The 25891-nt window shown below is 37.1% G+C and overlaps 1 protein-coding gene, 1 non-coding gene and 1 pseudogene across 3 annotated transcripts in view; all 3 read left to right on the top strand.

Annotated features, from left to right (window-relative positions):
• Positions 1 to 25891, top strand: part of UNC5D (unc-5 netrin receptor D) — a 591371-nt gene that overhangs the window by 192384 nt on the left and 373096 nt on the right. The gene's annotated exons all lie outside the window — the stretch shown is intronic.
• On the top strand, positions 4862 to 4956 carry LOC137216241 (U6 spliceosomal RNA; annotated as a pseudogene).
• LOC137216248 (small nucleolar RNA SNORA18) lies at positions 16198 to 16326 on the top strand. The gene has a single exon (XR_010939664.1). It is a non-coding gene; the product is annotated as a small nucleolar RNA SNORA18 (small nucleolar RNA).

Here is a 25891-nt window from a genome sequence, read left to right as displayed (position 1 = left end):
GTTTGCTCTCAGGAAAGGTTATGACATTAATCTGAGTATGCGTCAGTGTTTTCTTCTCTCAGAAGCACGGTAGGAGTAGGTGAGAGAGCCGTGGCCTTTGGGGACCAAGCATGGCCTCTCGGTACATCTGAAATGGCACAAGCTGAAATGCAGTATCCTCCGCCCCTCTGTACTGGGAGGAGAGACTTGCCCCCGATCTGCCAGCCTTGCCTGGAGAGTCAGCTGTGACATTGGCCTCAAGACCTCACCTAATAACTGTACTGGAAAGGGGAGAAGAGAATTCCTAGTATTGGGGAATAAATAGGGTTTAGGAAGGAAGGCACTTTGTTGACAAATATACGTCAGATCCCTACTGAAGCAATTCATAGAATGAGTACATCTCCTGCTTTTAGAGACTTTTAAATTATGCTTTCAGACTGGGAATTTTTTGTCATTTATCCATTTGTTACTTGCCAGCAGCTCTGTATACAAACTAGTGTTGTAATTTATACGCTTCAATATTGATTGAGTTATTCGTTTCTTATAAGCATGTATTTTTACAGCCAAAAAGATTTATCAGATATACACATATATGTATATAACCCTGCCCTTCGGTTTTAGATCACTTTTGACTAAACTTTTCTTTATACCATCATTTAGCTTTTAAAATGGTGAAAAAGAAGATTGAAACTTGGCATATATATATCTCTCTCTACCTATCTCTCTATCTGTAGTGGGCCTTTCTGAATAAAGAAATTTTCATTGAAGACCCCTGGAAGATACAAGATAAAAATCAAACTTTGAACAGGGTAATGTACCTTCTGCCTTCTTCATGTCCATTAAAAGAACACTTTTTCAACATTGACTTTCTGGTTGTTTTACCTTTGCAGTGGTTACTTGTGTGTGGTTGAGTGTATAGGCACCAGGATTGTCGGAGCTGTTTCGAGTATAGCGACCCATGCCCTTACACTCTCCAGGTTACCGCCAGTTACAACAGATCTCAATATGGCCCCTTTCCCGTGAGTGTGTGACACACAGCGATGGCTGCAGTTGGGCCGCTGTTATTAGAACTCTGTGGACACGGCAGAACAGAGGAATAGCTCATAAACACGTGTCATGCTTAGAAAGAACTTGGAGCGGACTGAGTTTCATCGGGAGACCATTCTCTCAGTTACTCTTTGTTTTGCTGAACAGAGGGTGTTCAAAGTGGTCCTGATGTGAGCGGGGGCTTGACTGTTCTCTAAGGAACCAATCTTCCATTGTTAGTGACGGTCTAGCAACTTAGTTGCCATGTCTAGTGGGAGACCACTCATTGGACTCTAGCACTCACAAATGGAAGAATCGCCTCCATAATATACAGTGACAGATGCTCCCACGAATGTTGCCATTCTGCTTCCCTATAAATTTCAGTATATAGGCACACAGATAATTATTTGTTCATATTTGACTAAAACCAGTGCTAATTTTGTGTGCATATAAATTTGGAGGCAGCTTGACATCACTTGGAATAATAATAATAGGGAGAAGAGCCCTGTTATTTATTGAGTGGATACTATGTGCCAGATGCTTTATACAAATGATTGCATTTAATTTGCATAACTACGTGAGTTACATGGCGTTTTCTCTCTTTTGAAGTTTGGGAACCAAGACTGAGAAGCAGTGATGTATGATTTACTTGTTTACCTCCAGTGTCCATTCTCCTTCATGTCTGCTGTGCTGTGATCCTAGGAAATTAAAGTGGGGAAGAGTGCAAATGTCTTATTTGAGGCTCCCAAATAAATATCCCACGAGGTGGACACAAAGCTTCCATGTTTTAGTGGCTTGCTTTGGATTATACGGTTACTATTTGCATGGCTGCTGCTGCAATCCAGGTCTTGTCACTCTTCCTTCAGTACTGACCTCCAGGACTTCTCTGACGGTCTGGTGGTTAAGACTGTGCTTCCACTGCAGGGGGCACGGGTTCGATCCCTGGTCGGGGATGTAAGATCCCACATGCTGTGACACGGCCAAAAAAAAAAAAAACTGACCTCCATCAAGTGGAAATGAATGACACTTTTGCTTCTGAGAAGCAGCTGCAGTGTGACTTAGCCAGTGGTTTGGTGGTTTGGTCACTTTTATGGCAGGAGGTAATTCCACCTGCATGGAGACCTGTGCTTATAGTTCAGTTGGTGATGCAAGAACATATAACGTGGTTGTACTGAGCAGGGCACCACCTCAGATTGTACTGATACACACACACACACACACACACACACACACACACTCACACACGAACCACTGTCACTGCTCGTGTGTCTAAGTACATTCACAGGAGCCGGGCTGGTCATGTCGTGCCCTACAGATGCCATTATCACAGCAGCCCCCTGACCTTCCCTCTTTAACATTTCTTCTCTCTGAAATGTCCTCTCTCCCCGTCTTGTCACTGCTCCTACTCTAGATGACAGAGATCATCTCTTACACATACGAGCAGAGGTCTTCTTCATTCAGGTTAGAAACCATATGACTTATTTCTTTCCTTCTGTTGATTAGTAGACCCATGGGCATAGAAATTGACTCAAATTGTCAATGATTGGGTACAATACCTAGGAAGGTGACAAATACTTGAGCTAACACCACTTTAGGCAAGTAGCGGTTGATCTCCAGATTAGTAATTATGACTAATTTTTAATAGGTGCCCTATTTTGAAGATACAGCCATTGGAAAATATCTCCTGAAGGATGGAAAACTAGGTAGCATCTTTTCTACAGAAGTATGAAGGGTGACTGCTGTTGGCTTTAATTGAAACTAAAGAGCTCGAGCTGGAGTCAGTTAGGATGTAAGATAGCAGCGAGGGGTTTATAAACTGAAAGAAGTTAATAAAGAGGATAGTAGTTCTGGGTGAGCTTGAGTGATTTCCTTTGGTTGAGCTTTTGTATGGATAACGTGGCAAGTGAGACAGTGGATGGCAAAGCACACACTTTGAAAATGCAAAAGTCTATAGGAATGTAAGAGATAATTACTACGGCACCTATATAATTAGGTAATTAATACAGTACCAGTGTCATATATGTAATTTTTAATTTTTTATTTACCCCATTAAAAAATAAAAAGGAACAAGAGGAAGTAATTTTAATGATATATTTTATTTGACAGGATATATCCAAAATATTATTATCACTTCAACATGCAATCAATCTTTTACAATCTCTTTAGTACTAAGTTTGGGGACTCCGGTGTGTCTTTCACATGTACAGCACATTTCAGTTTGGATTAACGTGTTTCAAAGGCTCAGTAACTCATGTGTCTACCACATTGGACCTGTCAGACCTAGGGTATCTGTCTAGGAATGAGATACAAACCCCGGGATTCTTGTGTGAGCTGCAAAATCATCTATAAAGCTTTTACAAAATAAGCTTTCCTAGACCCCATTCGTAGAGGCTTTGACTTGGTAAGCCTGGGGTGAGGTCTCAGCATCTGTTTACGAAGTTCTGTGCGTGGTTTTGGCAGTGACTTTCAGGTTCAGCTTCGCACATGAGCCTCCTGAGGGGGGCTTAGTCCTCACGCCTCTCCCCCACTCTAACTGCTCTTTTTTTTTTAACTCAGCAGATAACAAATTTGTTTTTATATTAAGCAAGGGATTGACGTATTAGCTGCTGTAACTTAAACAGTGAATTTTCTAGGAATGCTAACTTTTTCTCTCCGTTTAACCCGTGGTTGTGGGATAGTGGTTAGTAGGGCTATTTTTTGGGGGGTGGGCTGCACCCTGAGGCATGTGGAATCTTAGTTCCCCGACCAGGGATCGAACCCGCGCCCCCTGCAATGGAAGTGCGGAGTCTTAACCACTGGACTGCCAGGGAAGTCCCAAAGGGCTATTTGTTTAGAGTGTGGGTGGTCAAGTACAGAGTTGAAACTGCCCCTCTTCTAGCAGAGGTGAGTGCCGGAGAAGTTGTCTTCACTCTGTCTTCTGCCCCCTTGGGTGCCCATTACTTGTTTAACTCTCTGTGTCACAACAGTCAGTAAAAAGGCAGAAATCTGGGAAGGTTCTGTTTCAGCCCCTGGCTAAATGCATTATTCTTTTAGCTACGCTTTTAAGCTTCTTGGTGCTTCTGTTTATCCAGCCACAAAATGTGGTAAATGCTGATGTATATACACTCGAAGACCCCCAGGTTAAAACACTGCTGTGCTCTGTATACCATGTCACCTCAGGATTATGGTAAGCTACCCAGCATGCCCATGAGTTAAGTAAGTGTTTATAGAAATTTGAACAAGGCTGTGCTTGAGAAGGTCAGATTGACTTGCTCAAGGACAGTGCGTTTCTCTAGGCTCTGATTCTTCTGCCTCAGAACCAGTTGAATTCCTCCTGTTGACTACTTTTCTTGTCATCGGCTTCCTTTTCTTCTACCCCTTCCCCTGCTCCCCACTTCAGAGAGATTAGATGGGCAGGCTGTGTGCTAGTGAAGATTTGCTTTCTGGTGACATTACCATGACCTGTTTTCTAACCCTCTCAGGGTTGGAAGAGACCTCAAACCCATTTAGTTAACCTCTAATATGATTTTTGCACATCCTTTTGAATATCCTGACATTTAATCCTCTAGTTTATTTTTTAGCAACACCAGTGATAGGAATTTCACCACCTCCTAAGCCAGTCCATTTCATGTCTAAATGGCTCATTTCCCCCTTTAATTTAACTGAAATGTTTATTTCTGTAACTTCTACCCTTTGAAGCATCTAAACATGACAACCCTTCAGGTATTTGAAAATAAGGATTTTGGCCATGACACTCCCACCTCCATCAATATATTCCACCTGCTTTTTCTTTTTAGATTGAGTGATTCTGAGTTCTTTCAAGTTCTTTCATGTTCCTCAGAAAACATGGTTCTAAGTTTCTTTACTTTCCTCTGAATGGACTTCAAGGACTATATATTAAATGTGATACTTTAATTAGCATGGCCCCTGTGCAAGTATGACACGCAAATTCGTGGAGCGTTCCATATTTTTAAAACATAAACAAGACGAAAAGACAACCCTCTGAATGGGAGAAAATATTTGTAAATGAAGCAACTGACAAAGGATAAATCTCCAAAATTTACAAGCAGCTCATGCAGCTCAATATCATAAAAACAAACAACTCAATCCAAAAATGGGCAGAAGATCTAAATAGACATTTCTCCCAAGAAGATATACAGATTGCCAACAGACACATGAAAGGATGCTCAACATCACTAATCATTAGAGAAATGCAAATCAAAACTGCAATGAGGTATCACCTCACACCAGTCAGAATGGCCATCATTAAAAATCTACAAACAATAAATGCTGGAGAGGGTGTGGAGAAAAGGGAACCCTCCTGCACTGTTGGTGGGAATGTAAATTGATACAGCCACTATGGAGAACAGTATGGAGGTTCCTTAAAAAACTACAAATAGAACTACCATATGACCCAGCAATCCCACTACTGGGCATATACCCTGAGAAAACCGAAATTCAAAAAGAGTCATGTACCAAAATGTTCATTGCAGCTCTATTTACAATAGTCAGGACATGGAAGCAACCTAAGTGTCCACTGACAGATGAAAAGATAAAGAAGATGTGGCACATATATACAATGGAATATTACTCAGCCATAAAAAGAAATGAAATTGTTATTTGTAGTGAGGTGGATGGACCCAGAGACTGTAAGACAGAGTGAAGTAAGTCAGAAAAACAAATACTGTATGCTAACACATATATATAGAATCTAAAAAAAAATGGTTCTGAAGAACCTAGGGGCAGGATAGGAATAAAGATGCAGACGTAGAGAATGGACTTGAGGACACTGGGAGGGGGAAGGGTTAAAAAAAAATGTGATACTTTATAATCTGACCAGCACAGATTCACAAAATATGGATGAAATAAGGAAAATAAAGGAGCAACGGAAACCTCTGTGAAGGTTTTCTTTTCTCCTCTGAGTGATCGTAGAATTCACAATGTAGAAAATAATCGTGCAGAAAACTTCTTGCATTACTTTTGTGAAACCAAGTAGGAGAACAGTGGGATCTTTCCTTTGCTAAATATTGCTTTCTGGTATTACACTAGCAGACTTGTTTTCAGGTTAACTTAATATAATAAGTAAACGATTCTCTGAAGGTCTTCTATAAGCATCCACATGCTTGTATTCTTACCTTGAAGGCATCTATCTCTTTCTTGTACAGGGAGCAGACTTAAAACTATTAAAAAGTGGTATTTTTAACTTCTGAGTCTTGTTGCCCCTGCATGCCCCTTTTTAGTGTTTGAAATTAAACAGCAGGGAGATTTCGGCTGAATGGTCCAGAACCATTATAGTGAGCTAGACCTCTGAGATGCATTCCGCTGTGCAGAGCCAACAGACTACTTAATCCACATCATTGCCTGGCCTCTAGGGTGCGCACCCAATGGAAGGCATTTATTTACCAAATTAAAAGCACAGCAAGTAAAAGCCAAGGTATTATGCAAGCCCATTTATCGACTCTTACTCTGCTACTGTTTACTAAATTTCTCAGTGATGGAACATGATGGACGAGTTGATTCTTACAGTCACGTGGCTCCACTAAAGATGAAATACATCTTCCCTGCTTTATTCCTCTTGCATTGACAAAGCAGCTTATGGTAGAAATTGGCGGTTATCCAGCTCCAGCTGGAGAGAGTATGTAGATTTCAAGGTTTGTTTTTGTTCTTGTTTTTTCATTTTTGAATTATTCTGTCAAGTCCGCTAGATGCAACTACATATAAAGAGATGCTGGCATGCTTGGGATTCAGTGCCCGGTTCTCTCGTCTGCTTACCTAAGTCCCTTCTTTCTCTTCTAGTGGATGTTCGTATATACATAGGTGAGTACACACATACATGTACATGCATGGGTGAACATGGATCTCTAAAAACCCACCTGTGGCTACCTCGGGTAGCATCCACCCAGCCAGTAAACAGAATGAGAAGTCCAGGGATTTTTCAGACTACCTCTGTATTGTGTGTTAAATTCTATTTGCTGAAATGCTTTTATCATCAAAGAACCTCTCATCTTTTTTAGCAGGATGGATGACAAACAGAGCTGGATATCTTTGTCTACCATCAACCCTGAGAGACAAAGGGATTTATGCTGCTCTTTTTAAAAAAAAAAATTATTTTATTCAAGTATAGTTGATTTACAATGTTGTGTTAACTTCTGCTGTACAGCACAGTGATTCAGTTCATTATGGTTTCTCACAGGATAGTGAATATAGTTCCCTGTGCTGTACAGTAGGACCTTGTTGTTTATCTATTCTCTGTATAATAGTTTGCACCTGCTAATCCCAAACCCCCACTCCATCCCTCCCCCACCCCCCTCCCCCTTGGCATATGCTGCTCTTTGAAGAGTGGGATATTAGATATAATAGTGATGAAATGTGGGTAGACGGGGGAGAAACTGTTTATGTCATTATTTCATTTAGGATCTTCCTGCACTATGCTTTCCTAACCCCTGCCCTTTCTTGTATACTGACCAGGCTGGATTAATTTATTCTTGGTTCTCTTTGACAATTTTGCCCTCACTGATAATCTCTAGTATGAAGTCAAATTGATCAAACCAGTGTTTTCTCTGGAATGCTCATTCAGAAGTGACAGGCTTCTGGGATACATTTGCCCTTTCCTGCTAATAAAATTGCAAGGGACTCTATGCTAGGGCAACTTAAAACCTATGCATCTAAAACTCATGGGTACCCTGGGTCTGGTGAGTGTATCATGGAATTGTAGTTTACAAACACTTGCAACAGCCAACTTGTTTTTCAAACTAAATCTTTTCTGGAAGCTCAATATTGGATATAGATAAATGAAGTGTAGTTCTCAGGTGGAACTGAGGATGGGTAGTTCAGAATCCCATGGCATGATATGCTGAGAAACTTGCTTATATGGTTTCCTCCTCATTCGCTGACACTAGACTGAGGGACCCAAAGGTATGTCACAACATATTTTTAATCCTACTTCTTGCAGAATAATGGATGGTGCTTCTTCCTGGCACGTTTGCGCCCCACTTAGGACACATTTTCTGTTGTTCAATATAAGGAAAACGTGCTGGTGTTCAGAAACTATGACATACACACACATATAGACCACACACACACACACAGAGTAAATTTTTGTTGGATATCCATGTATCTCATTGGATGCCTGAGGTCAGTTAACAATTTACTGTTGAAACCTTAATCATCAAGGACTCAGCTTTCAGTTTTCTAACATCGCTTAACTTGGGCAACACAAAACAAAACAAAAATCTGGAGTAGTGAGGAAGTAGCTCCCTCATGAAAAACAACAACTGCAGAAACCAACCCTCACTGGGAAGATAGTGGCTACTCTCCTGACCATTTTAACTTTTTGTTAAAGGCTTTAGTGCCTTCAAATAAGCAGTAAATAATCACTGGAAAAGTAGGCAGTTTACAAAGGAATCTAATATGGTAATTGATTAGTCACTGAGAGAATGGGAGATGTTGCTAAACTAGTACATCCATCTCTTTGCCCCAGTTTGCTAGTTAAATGGAAAATATGGCAGCAATGAAAGTGAAATCTGTTGGCTATTTTATGCTTCATTTACCTTGTATAAAACACACATCATAGATGATTGTCAGCACGAATATGGACTGTGTTTTTCAAAAGCTACGTATCCCCCTTTCTTCTTTGGTGATGCAGAGTAGGGTGTAGTGGGGGTTAGTGGCATTAAGAGGTCAAAAAGTGTTGTACCAGAGATTTTTAACTATAGATTTTTCATAATAAATAAACTGAGGTTATAAATTGAGCAATTAATTAGATTTTTCTCCATGTAACCTGTTCTTCCTATATAAATACTTTAGTGGATAAAGTATTACTAACTTAGTGTTTTGCCTCTGTAGTGATGACCAAGGTGAATTTATTCAAGCCCAATTGTTATTTACAATGTCAATGTCAAAATTTTTAGATACTTTTGCCACAGTATCTCTAATGTATTGAATTTTAACCTTTCCTGAATTTATTTTACTGTGACATTGTGATTTTTTATTATTTAACCTTTCAGGTTGAAAATATTCCTTGGAGAAGTGAGTTTCATAAGCTTATTCTACACGTTATAAAATAAAAATTTCCCCCCATTTTGTCAATGTTATCACAGTATAATTTACGTACAATAAACTATATCTATTTAAAGAGTACTCTTTGATGAGTTTTGATACCACCACAATCAAGTAAAGAACATTTCCATCACCTCCGAAAGTTTCTTGATATCACTTTTTGGTCTATTCCAATCCCAGCCCCAGCCTATGACAACTACTGATCTTATTTTTTGTCATTATAGAACCTAATATTTTGTTTGAATTTGCCTTAAAACTACCTTTTAAAATGTCAAGACCTAGTTTTTGTGCTGTTGGCAAACAATGGTAGAAAGAAAAATATAGTAAAAATTATATTGTTTGGCTTTTCATTTGGGAGGTATAAAGCCTCTGTAAATATAATGGATTATTTGTGAAGAAGTGCTTGAAGATAACACCCTAAAATCTCTATTATGTCATCATCTAGAAATAACACACAAACATTACAAATTTATACCAAAGGATTTTTTATGAATAAAGTACAAGACTCCTAAACATCAGATATTGAAAACAGGTTTGTACTATTTTGAGACTGTGGTACATAGTTAAGTTTCACTCTACATTTTTATAATGTTCGTTTGGTTTCCAAACTTAATGCAATGCAATATTTAATTTAAAAATCATTTATAAGTTGTGCTTTATCTCAAATAATAATAGTCATAATAAATTATGCTTAAAATAAAGTGGCACGGACCACTTGTTAAATAGAAGAAAGTAATTTTCTGTGCAAGTTACGATTAACTTTAAATACATAGAGTATTAAAAGGAACTTTATGATAAAATATTTAAAAACATATTGATTGTAACTTAAACTGTCTTCCTTCTTATGTCACAGAGGAATGATTAAGAGCATAGGTTCTGGGGCTTCCCTGGTGGCGCAGTGGTTGACAGTCCGTCTGCCGATGCAGGGGATGCGGGTTCGTGCCCCGATCCGGGAAGATCCCACATGCCGCGGAGCGGCTGGGCCCGTGAGCCATGGCCGCTGAGCCTGCGCGTCCGGAGCCTGTGCTCCGTAACGGGAGAGGCCACAACAGTGAGAGGCCCGCGTACCGGAGAAAAAAAAAAAAAAAAAAAAAAAAGCATAGGTTCTGGAGTTAGGATATCTGGCTTGGAATCCTGGATCTGCGGTGTACCAGGTGTGTGATCTTGGGCAAGTCATTTAATTTCAATACCCTTATGTGTAAAATAGGGAAAGTAATGCCAACCTACGTCATAGTGTTGTTGGGAGGAGTAAACAAGTTTAGCCATGTAAAATGTTTAAAATAGGATCAGACATACAGGAAGACGTCTATTATTATTATCCCTCCCCAAAACAGTTAATTCTCCCAGTTTTGAAAAAATAATATATTATTATGTCACAGTTCAACATTTCAGAAAAATTTGGGAAACACTCCAGTGGAAGATTTCTCATTTTCATTCTCTTATGAAATATTTCCTCTCTTTCTGACCCTATGGTACTGTCCCAGATGCTGAAAAGTCCCAGTCCCTTTTTGCTATACTACCCTTTATACTGAATACTTTAATTCTAACTAGAATCCCTTGGGTTACAGCATCCTGAGGTTGGTGCATAATTCTATGAAATTAATGTTGTCTGCTTGGCAGTAGAAAAGCAAGGAAAAATTGTCTGATGATGGAAAGACGTGGGAAAATGGGTCACTTGTCAGTTAAATAACAAGCCATCTCTCATCTCACTTGCAGTGAAACCACATTTTGTGTATTTTTCATATTTACATGAGAGTAAAGGGTCCCAATTTTTAAATTTAATTTGCCAAATAGTTGGCTGTCCTGCCTAAGTACTTTTGATCTGCAATCACTTTCAAGGCCAAGGCAGCTTTGTCTAGTGCCAGGAACAATTAATTTCTCACGACTCTAATAAAGAATGTTTCACTTGGTTGCACACGTAAATAGTGAGTTTGTAGTCAAATAAACAAACACACAAACAGAAAGGATATTCACAAATTACTTGTGAGATTTCTGGAGGTCAGTGTCCATGTCTTATACATTATTATATCCTTGACAATCAATAGTGTTGGCACATACGAGGCACATAAACTCTTGAGTAATTGAATTGACTTACTTGATTTCCAAGGCTGTCTGAAAGCTGAAACTTATCTTCATTGACTGTCTTTTTCACATGAAGATTTGGATGATAAATTTCTACTGGTACGTCAAATTTCTCTAAAAATAGCAATAAGCAAATTGTAGGATGGATAATCTAATGTAGTGATGAGGGCTAGAGATGAGATTGTTCCACTTGGTCAGTAATATTCACAGGTAGCTTGGAATCTCCTCTTTCATCTCAAAATGTATATATTCTTAGTCCATTTGTTAAGGATATAACATAGAGCCTTAAATTATATATATTTTCCATATGGATTTTCTAAAATTTCTTTCTTGGTTTATGATGTGAATGATATACAAGAAGAAAAACTCACCAATTAACTCCTAAAGAAGGAAATAGTCGTTTATACATGTTTAAATGTGTAAATTCTATCAATCCCTCTCAACAAAAATATAATCATAAAAGTTTACTCAACTCTGTTGTGAAAGACTAGTGTTAAAAAATAGTTGTGTAATGGGGCACATATGCTGAGTTTATTATTTCAAGTGTCCTAAAGGCAGTGGTGCCGGATTTAATATGAGGCTCCTCCAAAGATGCTAATTCCTATTAGGAGAATTTTGTATATTCTAATTTTGTTTCCCTCCAGATTTCTACTTATTGTACTAAAAACAAGATAATTCCAAAAAGAAAAATAATAGTTGTGTATTTTATTAGCATAGGATATGAACAGAAATTTAATTGGTTTATAAACCATCAGTATTCAGATGCCATAAAAATAAAATCCTAAAACTTTATATTGTAATATAAAATCATTCTTGCGTTCATGTTAATGAAGAGAACCATTTTCACTGACAATCACCCTATATTCTGATTTATATCAGTGAAACTTTATCAGTTAAATTTTATTTAACAGCTTATTTTTTCTGACTTCTAGTCTGTTTTGTTTGCAGTATATTCTATTATTCTCACTTTATTTAGAAGATAATTTACCTTTTAAACTAGCATTTTTTTTTCTTTTGCGGTACGCGGGCCTCTCACTGTTGTGGCCTCTCCCGTTGCGGAGCACAGGCTCCAGACGCGCAGGCTCAGTGGCCATGGCTCACGGGCCCAGCCGCTCCGCGGCATGTGGGATCTTCCCGTACCGGGGCACGAATCCGTGTCCCCTGCATCGGCAGGCGGACTCTCAACCACCGCGCCACCAGGGAAACCCTTAAACTAGCATTTTTTTTTTCCATTAAGGATTTAAAATACGTCTTTGGATAAAACACTAAAATCTACTACCTGACTTGAGAAAGGAAGAATTTTAACTTTTATTGCAAAGCCTAATAATGACTGTTATGAAATTTTAGGATTTCATAGTAAGTTAAATCTAAACAATGTCATACGGATTTTTGTATATTAGCTGACTCATAATACTGAAATATAGAAATGAATTTAATAACATTTTAGTGAAAATATAGCAAGTTCTAATAAGGATCAGTGGTTTAATTTTGATTTTAAAAGCCATCAATTGTTGCCTTAGAATTGTTCCAAAATGAAAATATCTTTACTGGGGGCAGGGGAATTGTGGAGAATTAAAGGGAACGGTTTTAAAATTATTTTAATTTTAAGTAATAGCTGTGTAACAATATCATCTCTTAACTTCGTAAATGAAGATATAGAACAGTTGCTTTTAGCTGTTTTAGATAATTTTGGTTTTTTTGAGAAGGAAGTGTTTCCCAGAAATAAAATTATCATTTTCCTTCCTCCTCTTCGATTCCCCCTGCCCCCCACCCCTTGCATAATTGTGATTCTCCTGCTGTAAATCTTGGGTGATTATCTAACTTAGAAGTGACTCATATACCATTTATTAGGAACCATGTATTTTTTAAAATTAATTTTTATTGGAGTATAGTTGAGTTACAATGTTGTATTCGTTTCAGGCGTACAGCAAAGTGAATCAGTTATACATACACATGTATCCACTGTTTTAGATTCTATTTCCATACAGGTCACTACAGAGTATTGAGTAGACTTCCCTGTGCTATACTATAGGTTCTTATTATTTATCTATTTTAGATGTAGTAGTGTGTGTATGTCAATCCCAATCTCCCAATTTATCCCTTACCCCCTTGGTAACTATAAGTTTGTTTTCTACACCTGTGACTCTATTTCTATTTTGTAAATAGGTTCATTTGTACCATATTTTTTAGATCCCACATATAAGCCATATCATATGATATTTGTCTTTCTCTGTCTGACTTAACTTCACTCAGTATGACTGTCTCTAGGTCCATCCATGTTACTGCAAATGGCATTATTTCATTATTTTTTATGACTTAGTATATAGCCATATATACTCCATTGTATATATATACCCCATCTTGTTTATCCATTCTTCCATCGATGGACATTTAGGTTTCCTCCATGTCCTGGCTATTGTAAATAGTGCTGCAATGAACATTGGGTTACATGTATTTTTTTCAGATTATGGTTTTCTCCAGATATATGCCCAGGAGTAAGATTGCTAGATCATGTGGTAGCTCTGTTTTTAGTTTTTTAAGGAACCTCCATACTGTTCTCCATGTTACATTCCCACCAACAGTGAGGAGGGTTCTCTTTTCTCCATACCCTCTCCAGCATTTATTGTTTGTAGATTTTTTGATGATGGCCGTTCTAACCAGTGTGAGGTGGTACCTCATTGTAGTAATTATCTACTACAGTGCCACATTTAACTTAGAAGTGCCTCATATACCCATTCATTAGGAACCATGTATTTTTAATGATATACCAAAATTCGAAAGCAAGTTAGGTACCTGAGAACTGTCATAAAAGTTCTTTACTAGATCAATTTCCAACAAATAAAAAAGCCTATAATTTATGTTACAGAGTTAAAATATTTTCTCTGGCAAATGTTAGACCAAGAGCAACGATGCTGTCAATTATTAATGAAAGGATGGGAATCAGCCCTTGGTCTCTTCAAGTTGTGTGTGTGTGTGTGTGCATGCACATGTGTGTTCACGTGTGTGTGTGATTTTTGTTTGGTCTTTCAGTACCCTTCATTATTCTTTTACATTAGCTAGTGCTAAACTTATTTTAAAAAATGTCAATGACCTTTAAAACTGGAAAGACTGTGGAGTATTATTTTTTGAAGGAGGTTCAGTAATTTGGGTCAAAAAATGCTTTTTACTTGATTTTATGGGGGCATCTCCTGATCATTTTATCTTAATTTTGTTTTGGATATCTTAAACATGATAAACAGATAAATTAAAAAAAACCTCATTAACAATTGAATATGATCCAGGTACTAATACAGACAGTAAGGATTACATTTCACTTCAGGAATAAGAGGAGTGGCAATGGTATAACTTTGCAGTAGTAAAAACGTATTTTCTGACTTTACTCTTAAGTTTTAGTCCTTTCTTTCATGCATTTCTGGGGAAAACTGGAAAAATAAATCGCCTTAAAATGACTTAGGAAGAATGGCCTTGGAAATTGTGACAACACAGTTGTGTGTTGTGTGAGATCCATGTGTGATGACCATAATACAACTGAATGTGTCATTATAATGTTTCTAAGCCTATGAAACAGTAAAAAAAAAAATCTGTACAAGGGGAAACAAACTTTTTTGAAGATAAAGTGAAAATATGTCTTAAGGGCCAAATAAATTTAAAATCTAATCAAATGATATATCTAAGACAGCTGTGAGTGGGGAGATACTGTAAAACTTGAATTTCAGGTGTTGGAACTTGCCTCTTTGGGGTTATAAAGTCATAGACGTGGAAAGTATAAAGTGTTCAGAGTTCCTCTGAGGGTGTCAACAGTGCAGTCAGCCTCTTAGCTTGAATTTCTGGTCATTTTGAGAGCTGTAGAACACTGGGAAGTCAACTCCAAGGTTACATTGTGGGGACTGAAATAATTATTTCCTTGGGAGTAAGCATTTGTCAAACGCTTAGAAAGTTTTATCATGAAGTAAAAGAGGTATTTATCTCATTGTATTAATATTTATATTAAAAAGGATTTGTAAAAAATTGTACCTACAATATTTAACATTTGGATTATTATAAAAAATAGATTAGCCTGTGACTTTAATTCTAACTTAATTATTCAAAATTTTAATTTTAATAATTAATTTAGAACCATGATTTTTTTATGACTAATAATTTATTTATTGGAGTGTAATTGCTCTACAATGGTGTGTTAGCTTCTGCATTATAACAAAGTGAATCAGCTATACATATGCACACATCCCCATATCTCTTCCCTCTTGTGTCTCCCTCCCACCCTCCCCATCCCACCCCTATAGGTGGTCACAAAGCACTGAGCTGATCTCCGTGTGCTATGCAGCTGCTTCCCACTAGCTAGCTATTTTACATTTGAGAACCATGATTTTAAATTGAGTCTTAGTAAGCTTGTAAACATTATCAGAGTGCTTAATATATAAATGTTTTATTTCTTCACATTATAATTTAAATATATTTGATGTTAACAGTAATTTAAGTGCTCACTAAGGTCTATCTGTAACACTATTAAAGTATTCATAATATTAAATATATAAATAAAGTTTCAAATGTTTGAAGATGTTTAAATCTATGGTGAATATAAACATTATCCAGAGCACCATTAAAGGTAATCTGTTTTTTTTTTTTTTTTTTTGCGGTACGCGGGCCTCTCACCGTTGTGGCCTCTCCCGTTGCGGAGCACAGGCTCCGGACGCGCAGTCTCAGCGGCCATGGCTCACGGGCCCAGCCGCTCCGCAGCATGTGGGATCTTCCCGGACCGGGTCACGAACCCGTGTCCCCTGCATCGGCAGGCGGACTCTCAACCACTGCGCCACCAGGGAAGCCCTGTCTTATTTGAAATTTACTGTGCTTCTTAGAACTGAGTTTTGGTGTCTTTTAGCAATTCTTGGAAAATGCCAGCCATTATTTGTTTGAAGGGTCCCTCTGCCCCTTTATTTCTACAATCATCTCCTTCTGAAACTCCAAGTTTTATATGTTAGACCTTCACACACTATCTTTCATGTCTTTTAACTTAGCTTGTTTTCCATATCTTTGTCAGGACTTCCTATTGGATTGTTTCTTAAGAATTATCTTGTCGAGGTCTATCCTGATGGGGCTTTTTCTGTAAACCTACATTGTGGGAAATGCCTCAGAGTAACTGCGTACTTTCCTTTACTCATGGAACTACCTGTTAGATCTGTGGGAAAGAAGTACAAGACAGAGCTGCCAAGTAAACTATGAAAAACCTAACAGTCAAACTTTTTTTTATTGTAGGTATTGGCATATCCCAATGATCTGTACTCTTCTAGGGTGTGATGGCTTAGGAGTGAATATGATTTGATTGAATCTTATACATTTTTAGAGGATGTCAAATTCAGAACCAGGCAGATCTATCTCCCGACCCTAAACATGGTCCTAAAGTAAATCGCTTGAGGAAATTGGATCCCGAAGGTTACAGGTGGGGAATTTTGAAGTGTGTCTATATTCCATTGGAGATCAAAGAAACCTAACTAAAAGAATTGTGGGCTGACTCACACGACAACTTCTTTTTGAAAGGGCTATTTTATCTTGAAGGTTATGAGTTTGGAGGAGCTAAGGTGATTGGCAGTGGAAAGAATCAGAACATTTGAAATTCCTTAAAAATTTATTGACTTAAATAATTTTGTCTGTGTTACACATAATTTAAAAAAAAAAACCTTTACACTTTGTGCAGAAAGTCAGTGTACATTTTTGGCTCAGAATTTCTCTAATGTTTTCTGTGGAAGGAATAATACCATTTTTCAGTTAAAAAAAATTATTAGTCCATTAATTTTCTCTTCAGCTGTGTCTAATCCATTATAAATTCATCCACTGGATTTTCCATTTCAATTATTATGTATATTTTTCCTGGAACTTCTTTCTGGTTCTTTGATAAATCTGTATTAAAAAATAGAGTTCTGTACTCATATTTTCAAACCTTTCTTTTTTTATTGAGGTATAATTGACATATAACATTGTATTATTTCCAGGTGTACAACATAATGATTCAATATTTGTATATACTGTGAAGTGATCATCACAGTAAGTCTTGATAACATTTGTTAACATACATAGTTACAAATATTTTTTCTTCTAATGAGTACTTTTAAGATCTCCCCTCTTAGCAACTTTCGGATATGCACTATAGTATTATTAACTATAGTCACTATCCTGCACATTACATCCCCATGACTTAATTATTTTATAACTGGAAATTTGTACCTTTTGGCCCCTTTCACCCATTTCTCCCATCCTCTGTCTCCTACCACTGGCAACCACCAATCTGTTCTCTGTATGTATGGGTTCCTTTTGTTGTTTTCATTGCTGTTGTTTAATTCCACATATAGTTGAGATCATACAGCATTTGTCTTTCTCTTTCAGACTTATTTCACTTAGTATAATGCCTTCAAGGTATATATATGTATATCTCACATCCATTCATCCATCATCAGACACTTAGATTGTTTCCATACCTTGGCTATTGAAAAAATGCACCCAGAAATGGAATTACTGGATCATATGGTAGTTCTATTTTTAATTTCTTGAGGAACCTTCATACTGTTTTCCATAGTGGCTGCACCAATTTACATTCCCACCAACAGTACATAAAGGTTCCCTTTTGTTTTTTTACTTCTTTGCCGACACTTGTTATTTCTTGTCTTTTCAATGGTAGCCATTCTAACAAGTGTGAGGTGATATCTCATTGTGATATTGATTTGCATTTCCCTGATGACTAGTGATGTTGAGCATCTTTTCATGTACCTGTTTCCCATCTATATGTCTTCTTTGGTAAAATGTCTCTTCAGATATTTTGCCCATTTTTAAAAAATTGGATTTTTTGTTCATTTGTTTGTTTTTGCTATTGCACTGTATTGAGTTCTTTATATGTTTTTGGGTATTAACCCTTTATCAGATATATGATTTTGCAAATAATTTTTCCAACTCAGGAGATTGCCTTTTCATTTTATTATTTCCTTTGCTGTGTAGAAGCTTTTTGGACTGATGTAGTCCCACTTGTTTATTTTTGCTGTTGTTGTCTTTGGTTTTGGAGTCAGATTCAAAAACTCATTGCCAAGACTAATGTCAAGGATCCTACATTCAAGTCTTCAATCCTTAATTTTTGTGCATGGTATATGATAGTCTACTTTCATAATTTTGCATGTGGCTGTCCAGTTTTCCCAGCACGTTTTATTGAAGAGACTATCCCTTCCTCATTGTATATCCTTGCTTCCTTTGTCATAAATTAATTGGCCACAGATGTGTGGGTTTGTTTTATTTGGGGAATCTCTTTTTTGTTTCATTGATCTATATGTCTGATTTTTATGCTAATACCATACTGTTTTGATTACTGTAGCTTTGTAATGTAGTTTGAAATTAGGGCGCATGATGCCACCAGCTTTGTTCTTCTTTCTCAAGATTCCTTTGGCTATTGGGATATTTTGTGGTTCCATACAAACTTTAGGATTGTTCATTATATTTCTATGAAAGATGCTATTGGAATTTTGGTAGGAATTGAATTAAATCTGTGGATTGCTTTGGGTGATATGGACATTTTAACACAATTAATTCTTCCAGTCCATGAGCACAGACTACATTTTTATTTATTTATGTCTTCTTTAGTTTCCTTCATCAGTGTAAGTTTTCAGTGTGCAGGCCTTTTACCTCCTTGGTTAAATTTATTCCTAGGTATTTTATTCTTTTTGGTGAAATTGTAAATGGGTTTGTTTCCTTAATTTCTCTTTCTGGTAGTTTGTTGTTAGTGTGTAGAAATGCAACAGATTTTTGTGTATTAATTTTTGTATCCTTCAATTTGAATGAATTCATTTATTAGTACTAACAGTCTTTTGGTAAAACTTTTTTTTTTTTGAAATACAGTTGATTTACACTGTTGTGTTAGTTTCTGATATACAGCAAAGCTATTCATTTAAATATGTATTCTTTTTCATATTCTTTTCCATTTAGGTTGCTACAAGATATTAAATGTAGTTCCCTGTGCTATACAGTAGGACTTTGTTGTTTATCCATTTTATATATAGTAGTTTGTATCTACTAATCCCAAACTCTGAATTTATCCCCCCGTCCTTTCCCCTTTGGTAACCACAAGTTTGTTTTCTATGTCTTCGAGTCTGTTTCTGTTTTGTAATTAAGTTGATTTGTGTCATATTTTAGATTCTGCATATAAGTAATAACATATGATATTTGGCTTTGTCTCATTTATTTCACTTAGTATGATCATCTCTAGGTCCATGCATGTTGCTGCAAATGGCACTGTTTTATTCTTTTTTTATGGCTGAATAATACATAAACACACACACACACCACGTCTTCTTTATCCATTCATCTGTAGATGGACACTTCACTTAGGTTGTTTCCATGTTTTGGCTATTGTAAATAGTGCTGCTATGAACATAGGGGTGCATGTATCTTTTCAAATTAGAGTTTTCTCCAGATATATGTACAGGAGTAGAATTGCTGGATCATATGGTAGCTCTATTTTCAGTTTTTTGAGGAACCTCCATACTGTTTTCCATAGTGGCTGCAAGTGAAACTATTTTAAAATACATGTTTAATAGCAATACTTGAATGTTGTTCTATTTACTACTGTCAGTTACTATAACAGAACTTCATTAAGAATATTTCCTTTTCATGCTTGGTTATTCTTAGTGACAAAGCATGCCCTCGTGGTCTTAGGATGGATATTGGATATATCATTTTCATTATGAAAATCTAAACATATGGCATGACTGTTAGGTGTTTCCTTGAAAACTGTCACATTTTGCTACTATCAGTCGCTTCTTGATGTGTTAATGTATTACATTCCCTCTTCAGCATTGAAGAAATAGATGATACATCTGTAAGATATAGCTGCAGTGGACAAAAAAGTAATCCTTTTGATCTGTGTAGAATGATCAACTAAGTTCTTTTCTGGCAATAGATAGACAAACAGATATTCTTCCCGATATCTATCAGTGTTAAGGGAACTAGCACAACATTTATAGATGATTGCCTGATGAATACCCATTAAATGCTCTAGACCATTAAGTGTGCTAATATCTGTCCCAGGATTAGACTGAACCAACATTCACATACCTGAATGGTATGTTATTAGCTTCCTGTAAAATCACTCACACTTTCCTCTCTTCTGAATTATGCTTTGGAGGGTGCCATTAGCCAATATCAAAAGATGCTATAAGAAAGAGACCTGTAGAAAAACTTCAAGCCTACTGTAAAGATGTTGTTATGATCTTTGTTCGTGGGATTGCAGTGCCCCTTTTATGATTTCCCTTAAGGAGAAATGCTTTGCTACTTTCTGAACTTTAGTATCAGGAACAGTTGGGTTTCTTCTGAGCAGTTGATTTTTTTATCTTCTTATGGATCCTTGGTTTGTAAACTTATTATCTTTCTTTCACGGGGAGGCCAGAATACTGAATCATATGTTAACTTATTTGATATTATAGTTATGTCTGGCTCCTTTTAAGTCCTTACTTTATTTTTCAGTACTTTTTTTCTCATTTCTTCAGCTTTATGTTTTCTTGGTATATTTTGTTTTATTTTTTTAATTGAAGTATAGTTGATTTACAATGTTGTGCTAGTTTCCAGTGTACAGCAAAGTGATTCAGTTATTCTTTTTCAGATTCTTTTCCCTTATAGGTTATTACAAAATACTAATTATAGTTCCCTGTGCTATCTAGGCAAAGATGTACGGTGACCTTATATATAGGAAACCCTAAATGCCTTTTTACTCACATATGCTATCAAGTATCTATATGTATGTGTGTATATATATATATATATATATATATATATATTTGTTTTCTTAAAAAAAATTTATTTTGCTGAGACTATTTAACATAAGACAGCCAAACCACCTTTACTGGGAGATGTGCTTTTAACCTGGCTTTTGCATAATTTGCCTTTGGCAAAGTCTTCAGCAAGTAGCAAGATTTAAAGTACAGGGTTGAAGTTCAGGTTAAAACTCTAGTAAGTTAATGATCAAGAACGTACAAGGTAGAGAATCAGAGATAGAGAATTTGGGTTATCAGTTTATCCAAGTGTAGGGAACATTTAACAGACGCACATATACCAGAATTAGGGCATGAGGTTATAATCAGATATTGGGAAATTCTGAGGTCAGGTCTGGCTTTAGAGAAGGTGGGGCTAAGCTTGTATTTGGGGGTAAAGAGAGCTCCATTTAGGGAGAAAAGGAGACAGAGGCTGGAAATCTGAAGAGGTAAATGAGTCAGCCCAGGTGCAAGGACTGATTTTGCCACGCTGAGTGACCACGGGCAAGTGAATTAAACCATCTGAGACCTCTTTCTAGTTTGGGTAATGTAGATAATAATACCTACCTCACAGATTGCTTTAAAGACATGAAAAGTACTTAAAATAGCGTCTGCTCTCCAGCAGGCTTTCAATAAATAGTGATTGTCATCGTGTCCCAGTGCAGTGGCTGCATTCTGCACGCTGATCCCACCGTGTGCCGCTGTGAATAAAATAGCACGAGGGTGTAGCCTTTTCTTAATTTGCAGGGAACCCAATTTGGTTGGGATATTCTCAATTGGCAGCTTCCCTGAGATGGATGTTTTCACCCTTTGGTGTTTACTGCTTCCTGCCTGCCAGTGGGCGGCAATAGATGACAAAACAAATGAATGAACAGTATCAATATTTCTTGCTTTTCTTCCCAAATCAACACATTCCAAGTGTTTCACTGATTGGGTAAGTTTAGGAATCAATGTCTGGTTTAGAACCCTGTGTCCATGACGTAATGCTGCTTGTTTTAGCAGAAGTCTCTTGGGGCCATGGGAAAGCATCTTCCTAAATTCTCAGGTTCGTTTTTTGCTACCTGCACTAGGAGTGGTTGGACAGAAGTATATCTGAGATCCCTGTCATTCCCAGGAAGGGTGTCATTTGCTAGCTCTGGCAAGTATCTTTCCCTAGGACACTTTGCTATGCTGAAAAAAGAAATCTATAACTGTACTGAACTCCTCCCTAAGTCAAAGTGTCAGAAATCTCTCAGGCTGTCATAATTTACCTTTTAAAGGTAAATAAAAGGAGATAGGGCAATTATTTTCAGTTGGAAGAAGATAGATCCAATTGTATGATACAAGGATGTAAAGGTCACAAAGCAGGTATTTGCAGATCGAGTACTCTTTCCCCAACCTGCTCACTCATTCTCACTGTTTTCTTACCACAGTTGTCCCCAAGTTCAACTCTGTCACTCCGGTGACCTGTATTGCTAAGCAGTAGCAACAGACCCCAGAGGCCTCTAACTAACTCCATCTTTTCATCTTGGAGAAATGTTTCTTGATAGGTAAGAAACTAAGCACCGCCGTCTGGGCTTATCTGAGATCCTAAAAGCCCTCTGAATGTGTGTTGCTGACCTCATTTTGAAGTCCCTGTTGCATCTTTGGAGCACATCACAGGTACATAAATCACCCTTAGAAAGTACATCCTTCCAAACCCTGTCAGCCTGTGTCTCTCAGAAAATATATTCACTTTGGGCAGCTTTTTATGAAGCCTGCTTTATGAAAATTAATAATAATAATAAAAGAGGAATTTAAAGATTTTTGTACACTCTGTTGGGTTTTTTTGGGAATTTTTAGCTGCCATCCAGGCACACAAATAGTCTAGTGACTGCTTCTGTTGGTACCTTCACGATGCATTCAAGCCTTTTGTTAAACTTGAACCACACTGAACTTAGAAGCCCTTTGAATCTCACCTCCTCCACACAGCCTTCCTTGGCTACTCTTGTCCTGTTTAAAGACAAGGAATATTAACGCTTGTGGAGGTGGTATGCAAATGTTACTTGCTGTTGCCAATTTTTATCTTCCCTAAACAGCTCCGCCACATAAAACATGCATCACAAATTAATTTGTATATATCCCTTGATTAATGGGTGCTATTTTCGTCTTCCTAATATTGTTCCTGATCTGTGCGTTTTCTAATATGTTGTTCAGTGATTCATACATGGTGATCTTATCTCCATGGCTAGACTATAAATGTTCTCAAATGAGGGCAAGGACCAGATTTTATCTGCTCCCTTAACTAATGTTTAATAAGGGTCTGCTGTTTGGATGTTTTCTAAAATGTTGGCTGGGGAAAGATGGCGGGTCTTCAGGACATGCAATTTCCTGTTGGTATAACTAACTTCCCACTCTCTTCCATGAGCATTGGGGTTTCTTGTACAAGAATATCTTTGTCTTGTTTATCACTTTATTGAGGTATGATTGACATGTAAAAAGTAGTATATATTTAATGTGTACAGGTTGATGTGTTTGGGGATAAGTATATACCTGTGGAACCATCACTGACATCAAGGCCATAGACATATCCGTTGCTAGTAAATGTTTCCTTGCATCCGTTTATTATGATTGTTTTATGTGTGTGAGTGTGTGTTTGTGTGTGTGTGTGTGTGAGTTTGTGTGTGAAACTTAATGTAAGGTTACCTCCCTGGCAAATTGTAAGTATACAGTACAGTATTGTTAGCTATAGGCACTATGCTGTATAGTAGCTAACCCTAATTTATTGATCTTGCATAACTGTAACTTTGTATGCTTTGATCATCGTCTTCCCATTTCCCCCTGTGAGAAACTATTTTAGATTTCACATATAAGTGAGATCATGCAGTATTTGTCTTTCTATGTCTAGCTCACCTCACATAACGTAATGTCCTCCAGGTTCATCCATGATGTTGCAAATGGCAGGATTTCCTTGTTTTTTAAGGCTGGATATTGTATACGTGCGCCACATTTTCTATACCCATCCATCCTTCAGTGGGCATATAGGCTGATTACATATCTTGGCTATGGTGAATACAGAGCAATGAACATGAGAGGGTAGATATCTCTTTAAGATACTAATTTCAATTCCTTTGGATAAATACCCGAAAGTGAGATTGCTGGATGGTATGGTAGTGCCAGCTTTAATTTTTTGAGGAACCACCACACTAATTTCCACAATAGCTTTACCAATTTGCATTCCTACCAACAGTGTACAAGGGTTCACTTTTCTCCACATCTTGCCCGTACTTCTTATGTTTTTATTTTTTTTAAATAGCTATCCTCATAGGTGTGAAGTGATATCTCATTGTGGTTTTGATTTGCCTTTCTCTGGTGATTAATGACATTGAGTACCCTTTCATATACCTGTTGTCCACTTGTATGTCTTCTTTGGAGAAATGTTTATTCAGATCCTCTGTCCGTTTGTTAATTGGGTTATTTGTTTTGTTTTTGTGCAGTTGAGTTGTATGAATTCTTTATATATTTTGGATGCTAACCCCTTATCGGATATATGGTTTGCACATATTTTCTCCCATTACATAGCTTAGCTTTTAATTTAGTTATTTCCTTTGCTTTGCAATAGCTTTTTAATTTGATGTAGCCCCACACTTTTATTTTTGTTTCTGTTGTGTGTACTTTTGGTGCTACATCCAAAAAGTTATTGCCAAGACGAATGTCAAGGAGCTTTTTCCTTATGTTTTCTTCTAGGGGTTTTACATTTTCAAATGTTACATTTAAGTGTTTAATCCACTTTGAGTTGATCTTTTTCTGTATGGAATAAGGTAGGGGTCCAGTTTTATTCTTTTGCCTATGGATATACAGTTTAAGCAAAAACATTTGTTGAAGAGACTGTCCTTTCCCCATTGTATATTTTGGTGCCTCTGAAGAAATTTAATTGACCATAGAAGCATGGGTTTATTTCTGGGCTCTCTGTTGTGTTTCATTGCTCATTGGGCTATTTTTATTCCAGTACCATAATGTTTGGATTACTGTAACTTTGTAATGTAATTTCAAATCAGGAAATGTGATGCCTCCAGCTCTTTTATTCTTGCTCAAGATTGTGTTGGCTATTTGGGGTCTTTTGTAGTTCCATAGGAGTTTTAGGATTGTTTTTCTCTTTCTGTGAAAAATGCCATCAAAATTTTGATAGAAATTGTATTGAATCTGTGGAACATTTGGGCAATGTGGACATTTTAAGAATATTAATTCTTCCAATCCAGAAACACAAGATATCAAAAAACCAAAAACCCAGTTTAAAAAAATGGGCAGAAAAGCTAAATAGACATTTCTCCCAAGAAGACATACAGATGGCTACAAGCACATGAAAAGATGCTCAACAACATTAGAGAAATGCAAATCAAAACTACAGTGAGGTATCTCCTCACACTGGTCAGAATGGCCATCATCAAAAAGTCTACAAAATAATAAATGCCAGAGAGGGTGTGGAGAAAAGGGACCCTCCTACACTGTTGATGGGAATGTAAACTGGTGTAGCCACTATGGAGGACAGTATGGAGGATCCTTAAAAAACTAAAAACAGAGCTACCACATGATCCAGCAATCCTACTCCTGGGCATGTATCCAGAAAAGACAAAAACTCTAATTTGAAAAGATACATGCACCCCAGTGTTCATAGCAGCACTGTTTACAATAGCCAAGTCATGGAAGCAACCTAAATTTCCATCGACAGATGAATGGGTGAAGAAGCTGTGGTATATATATAATGGAATATTACTCAGCCATAAAAAAGAATGAAATAATGCCATTTGCAGCAACATGGATGGACCTAGAGATTCTCATACTATGTGAAGTCAAACAAAGACAAATATCCCATGATATCACTTATATGTGGAATCTTTAAAAACTGATACAAATGAACTTATTTACAAAACAGAGATAGAGTCACAGAGATAGAAAACAAACTTATGGTTACCAAAGGGGAAAGAGGAGGAGAGGGATAAATTAGGAGTTTGGGATTAACAAATACACAC

The sequence above is a fragment of the Pseudorca crassidens genome, chromosome 21 (assembly GCF_039906515.1).
Source record: "Pseudorca crassidens isolate mPseCra1 chromosome 21, mPseCra1.hap1, whole genome shotgun sequence".
In the NCBI taxonomy this organism is placed as follows: Eukaryota; Metazoa; Chordata; class Mammalia; order Artiodactyla; family Delphinidae; genus Pseudorca; species Pseudorca crassidens.
Note: the sequence above shows the minus strand (reverse complement) of the source record. Positions and strands in the feature narration are given on the sequence as shown.